The sequence below is a fragment of the Vigna unguiculata genome, chromosome 1, assembly GCF_037176805.1.
Source record: "Vigna unguiculata cultivar grain cowpea cultivar isolate G323 ecotype 2 chromosome 1, ASM3717680v1, whole genome shotgun sequence".
Lineage (NCBI taxonomy): Eukaryota > Viridiplantae > Streptophyta > Magnoliopsida > Fabales > Fabaceae > Vigna > Vigna unguiculata.
In genome coordinates this window covers 6,734,399-6,742,718 of record NC_140792.1, presented here as the reverse complement: position 1 = coordinate 6,742,718, position 8,320 = coordinate 6,734,399, and the positions used below count along the sequence as shown (strand labels likewise).

Below are 8,320 nucleotides of genomic sequence, written 5' to 3'. Positions count from 1 at the left end.
CCATTGAGTATATATGTTGATATTTAAAAAGGTTTCTTAGATCTCTAAGATATTTTTCAACTTATCATACCCTTAATTATACATTTATTTTTCTTTGTGCGATTTCTTTTAATAGTCTCTCAAATTGTTTGTAAATATTTGTTAATTTTTTAATATTTTTATTTTTTGTTTATTTTAATTATGTAGAATACTATTTCGATATATTTTATCTAATTATTTTTTATTTTCTAACTCATTATTAATCATACTATAATTTTTTCACTATAATTGTATAAATAACTTTTATTTACTACAATATAAAACTTTAATGTAATTGTCATGACTATTTTTTTATCACCATCCAACATAATTGAAGTTCAAAAGATACAAGATCTATGTTAAAATTTTATTATTATGATTATTATTTGTTCTTTGTATCATTTTGATCAAATGATATATTATAACTTTTATTAGTGTATAAAAAAGAGATTCATTAGAATTTAAAAGATTGAAGTAAACAAAACATTTAAAATATATTTTAATTCAAATATTTGCTTTCTTTTTATATTTTTTAAAAAATATTTTTAAATTTTATCAACTAGGTTTCATTAATGTTTGTAAATTTAATAAATGTATTGGTTCTCATGAAATTTTATTTGATATTATAATATAAAATATAAACAATTATAATTTATTTTAAACTTTTATTATGATTATTATTTGTTCTTTATATCATTTTGATCAAATGATGTATTATAACTTTTATTAGTATATAAAAAAGAGATTCATTAGAATTTAAAAGATTGAAGTAAACATACATTTAAAATATATTTTAATTTGAATATTTGTTTTCATTTTATATTTTTTAAAAAATATTTTTAAATTTTCATCAACTAGGTTTCATTAATGTTAGCAAATTTAATAAATGTGTTGGTTCTCATGAAATTTTATTTGGTATTATAATCTAAAATGTGAAAAATTATAATTTATTTTAAACTTTTATTATGATTATTATTTGTTCTTTGTATCATTTTGATCAAATGATGTATTATAACTTTTATTAGTGTATAAAAAAAAGATTAATTAGAATTTAGAAGATTGAAGTAAACAAAACATTTAAAATATATTTTAATTCAAATATTTGTTTTCTTTTTATATTTTTTAAAAAAAAAAATTAAATTTTATCAACTAGGTTTCATTAATGTTTGTAAATTTATTAAATGTGTTGGTTCTCATGAAATTTTATTTGGTATTATAATATAAAATATAAACAATTATAATTTATTTTAAACTTTTATTATGATTATTATTTGTTCTTTATATCATTTTGATCAAATGATGTATTATAACTTTTATTAGTATATAAAAAAGAGATTCATTAGAATTTAAAAGATTGAAGTAAACAAACATTTCAAATATATTTTAATTTGAATATTTGTTTTCATTTTATATTTTTTTTTAAAATATTTTTAAATTTTATCAACAATGTTTCATTAATATTTGCAAATTTAATAATTGTTTTGGTTCTCATGAAATTTAATTTGGTATTATAATCTAACTTGTAAACAATTATAATTTATTTTAAAGTAGTTGATATCGAAGAAACAATCATCCTTCTTATATTGAATATTTGATAATATTATGTTTCCTTTACCATAATCTTTTATTATTTTATAAAAATTAATATTGAAGTAGTTAGAAAATGGGTATGGGTATGGGTACGAGATTATACCTGTTACCCGGTGGGGATGGGGATGGGACAAAAATTTGATACCCGTTGGATTTGGGTATGGGGATGAGGATGAATTTTTTTTGCGGGGATGGGTATGGGATAGCGAAACCCGTGTTCGCCCCTCCCTGGTTCCATCCCTAATAGTGACGAATCTTGACTAAAATTTCTGGGGTAGCCAAAATAATATACTTAAAATTTAAATATTTAATATTTTTGTCACTCATTCACTTAAAATTAATACATAATTTAATATAGTTATAACTATAACAGAAAATACACATATCTAAACTATTTTTATTGTTTTTTCATGTTTTTGAACTTATCAAATAATTGAATCATAACTAAATTTTGCAACTATTTTTTGTTCAATGTAAATAATCAATTATATGTAAAATATTCATTTTTCATTTTATTAATGTGCACATATCAATTCAAAAGTCATCTCAAACTTTCATTTCATCATTGTTATGCTTATGCTATGAGCAACCTTATTGTCTTGTTCTCATCTTCCCTTCTTTTTTTATGAATTTTAAAAGATGAATTTATTCTTTTATTTTTTTTGTCAATATACCTATCTATAAAACAAGTTTAAGACCAAATTTTTTTATTATAATATAATCAAAAATTGAGAGACATAATTACTAAAAAAAGTATGATAATCGAGTTACAATTAAAAATCCTCTATAAAAAATCACATAATACATTACTTGCTCTTCTATATTCATAAAAAATGAATATATAAAAGGGTGATGAGATAAAAAAAAAAGGGCTAAATATTAAACAATTATTGCACTACCAAGTGAGACAAGATAATTTTTTTTTTCTTTAAGAATGAGAGAATATGTGAAAAAAATGAGGACAGAAATAATGAGTTTTTGTTTAATTTTTTTTTATTTAATAACAAAAGAAATCAAGTAAGGATGAGAGATGAGTACAATACGTAAAAAAACACAAAAAACAATGTGAAAAAAAAATATAAATTATCTTAAGAATTTTAATTTATTATATTCAATTTTATATTATACTCTTTATTAACATTAAATGTTATACTTTATAAAAGAAATAAACAAAATATTTAATTTAATTTTCATTAATTTTCAATGTGTTATTATCTTATTTAAAGTGATAATTATAATTTAAATAATTTAAAAATATATATAATTTAAAAATTTCAAATATATATAATTTTAGAAATGTTAAAAAAGTTTGGGAGTCCGTTGCCTCGCCTGCCCCATCTGCCATTATATATATATATATATATATATATATATATATATATATATATATATATATATATATATATATATATATAAGCGTAAACACAGGCGTTGTCGCGTCTATGTGTACGCATTTTTTGAATTATATTAATAATTAATGATATTGTAATTTTATTAAGTTAATGAACAAAATAAAAGTATATTTATAAAAATTAAAGTGGAATGTATGGAGAAAATATGAGAAAAATAATTGTTGATGAATAGTAAGAGAAAAAAGAAGAAGGAGATAAGTAAATAGTTTTATAAAAACTTGTAAAAGTAACCGTTAATTTTTAAAAATTTAATAAATAATTAAATTGTAAAGGATAAAGTTGGAATTATGAAATATAGACACAAAAGAGAGAATCTCATTTATATATAGTTATAGATATGATTTTTTTTGTTCATCTTTATTTATTTTTAAATTAAAATAATTATTTTATAAATTTTATTTATTAAGTAACTGTTTATTTAAATTTTAACTGTTATTTTGTTTGATATTTTTTAAACTTAAAAAATATTTTTAATTAAAAGATTACCTACAAAATAAACAAAAAATATTTAAAATAAATTATAAAAGATTAATTATATTTAAATTTATAATTATAATTATAATATTTTTTTTATTTTTTTATTATAAATAAAAATAAATAAATACTCTTTCAATTTGTTACTTTTTATCTTATTAAGGAAAAATTGATTTGTGATAACAAATGTTCAAAAATGAAAAATATAAATCAAATCAATTCAAAATTAAAGGAAAAATAAAATATTTATGGATGAAATTATTCACTTCATCCTAATAGGATAAACCATCCGATAAAACCGATGAGAAAAAGAAATAATCTATTCTGCACGTAAGGGGAGAATTCTTTAACTTAAGTAATCCTGAGATCCCAAAAACCCTATTTCATTTTTTAATTCTTTTTCTTCTGTATCTCCCTATTTTAAGTCCTTGTGTTTTATTTAATTTATTATTTTCCAACTAAATTAGAATTTTTATTTGTATCAATTTCTTATCTTAATGTAATTACCAATATTGTTTTTTTTTCTGCAAATCATTGGCTTTTTCCATTGTGCCCATGTAAAGCCTACTTAAAAAAAAATATCTTTTTAGGCCTGCTTTAATTAGAGGGTCCAAGGTCAGCCCACTTGTCTTTCCAGAATCCTTCTAGCCTATTCACTTACTTCCATTCTGCCTTATTTCTCCAAAACAATTCATTTTCTTACTCCCCTTTTTGAAGCAAAAGCTGCGCTAGGGCAGTTACGAAAACTCTCCTCCGAGCTAGCGGAATGTTCCTTCCTCCACGTAAGTCAATCTCCAACTTCTGTTCCATTTTCGTTTTTCTATTATATAACTATAGTTCCAATTCGATTCTTGTATGGAGATTTACTTTCCCTTCTTGTGCCTTGTGTTTTCAGCTCTATAGTTGTTTCTGGAGCTGTAGTACCTTTCCTTTGGGGATGACTTTTTTTACTGAGTTAACCTCTCTGTTAAGGTAAGGGAAGCTAGGGCTTTAAAATTTTGTTTAACTGTCTTGCATGGTTTTGGTCTTGAATCGTGCTTAAAATGTTGCTTTGATGTTTATGGTTATGTTTTCTATTTGTGTTGTTTGGGATTTTTTGCATTTGCATGCTAAAACTAGTAAAAACCTGTTATTCTAGCTTAAGCGAGATCAGTCTAGCTTAAGTGAAAATTTCTGGCTTAAGCGAGGTCAATGTAGCTTAAGTGAGAATTTATAGCTTAAGCGAAAATAACATAATTTCACTTTGCTCTCTGTTCGAATTTCACTTTGCATAAAGTAAACACACATCCTAACCTAAAAAAGAAAATTAAAGGAATGAGATGTGTGCTTAGTGAAAACGCAGGTACATGAAGTTATCAAAAAACTAAATACAAGGGGTGTGGGGTTATTACATTGAGGAGTGCATGTAGTAAATAAATAGAGCTCAAATTAAAAGTAGGGGTGCGCAAATTAAATTATGGAGGTGCATGGAGAAAAAATTAAATTTGTCAACCCTAGGTCATAATAAAACACAACATCTCGAACTTAACCCTTAAACTTCATCTTCTTTCTTTCGCAAACGGCCACCACGCAAACACCCCTACTCGAGACCCACAACCAGACCACCGACGACGGTAGTAGCGGCGACAACGACAACCACTCTCGAACCTGCTATCACCAACAACGACAACAACCATGGATTCGCCTCTATCCATACGCCTAGCCTTTTCCTCATCGAGCCACCACTGTCCGCGAGACTACCAGCAACGACAGTGCGACCCCAATGTCGTCCACGATGTCAGCAACGTCAACATAACGGCTCCTTCTCGCATTTGTTCGCATCATCCCAAAATCAAACACTTAAGGTTCAACCATGGCACACCACTTCCCCTGCTGCGACCACTACAACAATGCTGGCGACCACTACAAACCACTACACCAGCGCTCTTATTCCTCCATTTCCTTTATTTATTAGTTAGCCAATTTTACTGTTTGTGTAAAATAGAGAATCTCTTGTTTGATGTTCAACTTTCAATTTATTATTTTTGATCGGAATGTCTACTGCCATTAATCATACACAATAACGAAATAAACACAAAACATCATTTGGAAATTATGAACCTGATTGTGTTCCAATATGCTCCAATCTTGCCTTTACTCTCAATGTTATCTCTTTGTGTTTAATCACTTATGGTGTTGTACGAATTCAACAACAATATGGTAATGTGAAAATGAGTGATTTGAATGTGTGAATGTGTGGGTGCAAAGGGTGATGCGTGAATTGGTGTTGGAAGAAAGTGGTTTGAATGTGCATGAAAATGGGTGCAAAGGATGGCTGATGATGGCTTAAAATGTTAGAGAGGAAAATGATGGTGCTTGCACAAATGTAATACAATAGTGATAAAAAATGAATCTCCAAATTTTTTTCTATCCAATAAATATTAGTAAAAAACTATCTAACGGTTGTGAATGGTGGTTCAGAAGAAGTTGAAATCATCAGAAAGTTGAAACCCTAAGAAGAATTGTTCCCCATGCTTAAAACTACTTTATTATTATTATTATTATTATTATTATTATTATTATTATTATTATTATTATTTATTTTTAATTTTTAATTTTTGAATTTAATTAAAAAATATAAAATAAGTAATTAATATTTTTTTTAATTTTTTAATTTTAAACACAAAATCTTTATTTTACTTAACTTTTAAAAACATAAATTACATAAACCTTTTTTAATCCATTTTATTATTATTTTTAAGACAATTTATTTTTTTATCCTTGTTAATTAACAGTTAAATTTTGGCTAGCTTAATAAAAACATTTTTATTCGTCCGGATGAAATTAAGTGCTGACAGGTGATAATCCTTTGTGACTAGACTCTGTAGACTTTAGAAATCAATGCAGATACATATTTCCTTAGAATTCTATATCAAGTGCATAATCCAGATATCGAGTCAAAAGTCAGATTGGTCTTTAATTGGACCTAGACCAAAATCTAGTGGAAAACATCAACATGAATGGCAACAATTAGTACTATAGAAGCTGTTAACAGTTGACAAATTACAATAAAAGTGAATGGAAAGCTTGCCTTGGTGGAATAGCTAACGAATGCTTGAAGGCATCTTCAATGACCTCCTTCATGTCTCTCATAACTGCCTCCCAAGCTTGAGGGTGAGTACATGTTGTTGCCTTCCATAACAGTCTTTTAACATTCTTCCCAAGATTTATTTTTTTTTTTGCGAAAATTGGCATATATGTGGCGCACACAAAAACGTTGCTCAACCCTAGGTAGTAATTCTTGTAATGCTGGCAGTAGACCCTGTAAAATAAAATTGTCATAATTAGACTACATAACAAAAAAATGGAAGTAAAAATACAACAAAGTATTGAGACAAGATAACTCACTTTTTGTTGGTCTGACATAAAAGTTATTCCTGCACACAATTTAGGTCCGCCAAGATCATCAACCAAAAGTTTCAAAAACCAAGTCCAGGTTTCCTTATTTTCAACTTCTACCACGAAGTATGCCAATGGAAGCATTTGATCATTGGCATCTCTTGCCACAACTGTTAACAACTCCCCTCCATATTTTCCTTTTAAAAAACATCTGTCTAACCCAATAATAGGTCTAACAGCTTACAAAGTTGTCTTTACAAGCCTTTAAGCACACATAAAGTCTCCTGAAGATTTTCTTATCCTCATTGTCTTCTACACTAACTTTCATAGTAGATCCAGGATTTGACTTCAACAACTCATGTGCATAGTCATATACCAATTTATATTGTTCTCTATAAGAACCTTCAACATTCTTATATGCAATGGTTTTTGCTCTATGAGCAGTAGCCCTAGAGATGCCCACATTCCATTGCCTTCCAACTTTGTTCCTTATATTTGTCAATTTTATTTCAGGATTATCTCTAATACTTTTTTCTAATCTCTGATTTAGCCATTTTGAAGTCATCAACCTGATATTTAATTCCCTACTGTAGTTATGTTGGTTGATTATTGATCTTAACTACCAACTACTTTAGGCAGCTCTATAACCACAATAAGCATACCAATTACATGTTCCATTTGCCCCTAAACATCTGACACACACTCGTCGTTTGTCATTTCTAAAAATCTTCAACTTCCTTCCATTGTGCACACCATAAGTTCTTATAGCTTCTACAAATTCCTCCTTCTCCGTGAAGCATGTCCCCACCTCCCACTTGTAGTCTTGCACACTCTTGGGCATTGAAAAAATCTCAAACTTTCCAAAAATGTCTTTATTAGTGTCAGATGAATCACTATATTCAACACTATTTAAACTGTATAATTCCCAATCAGTGTCAGATAAATCCCTATCTTAAACATTACTTCTAGCAACAGTTGGTACACTGAAATCAACTTCATCAATCCCAACTTCCCCTTCCATATGATCATCTTCCAAAGAGTCATCTTCATTATGGATACTAACATCCATCAGTTCTTCTTCATTAAAAGAATCCCTTACGGACTCATCCCAACTACTTACATCAAAGTCATTCCCATCAGGTTCATGCACACTCTCTTGAAACTCAGCCTCCACCCCCACATCTTCCTCAACTTCCCCCCCACATCTTCCTCAACATGACCTTCACTCACACCCACATCTTCCTCAATAGGACCCTCACTCACACCCACATCAACCTCAGCTGGATCCTCACTCACATCCACATCAATCTCAACTGGACCCTCACTCACACCCACATCAACTTTAACAGGACCTCACTCACACCCACATCAACCTAAGTTGGACCCTCACTCACACCCATATCAACCTCTACCTCACTTCCATTGTGCATACCCACATCAACCTCAAT

At 27.8% G+C, this 8,320-nt stretch overlaps 1 long non-coding RNA gene across 1 annotated transcript; it reads left to right on the top strand.

Moving 5' to 3' along the window:
• The first annotated feature begins 4,144 nt into the window (after positions 1-4,144).
• LOC114162247 (uncharacterized) lies at positions 4,145-5,593 on the top strand. The gene is made up of 2 exons (XR_003599169.2): positions 4,145-4,276; positions 4,390-5,593. It is a non-coding gene; the product is annotated as an uncharacterized LOC114162247 (long non-coding RNA).
• The last annotated feature ends 2,727 nt before the right edge of the window (positions 5,594-8,320 follow it).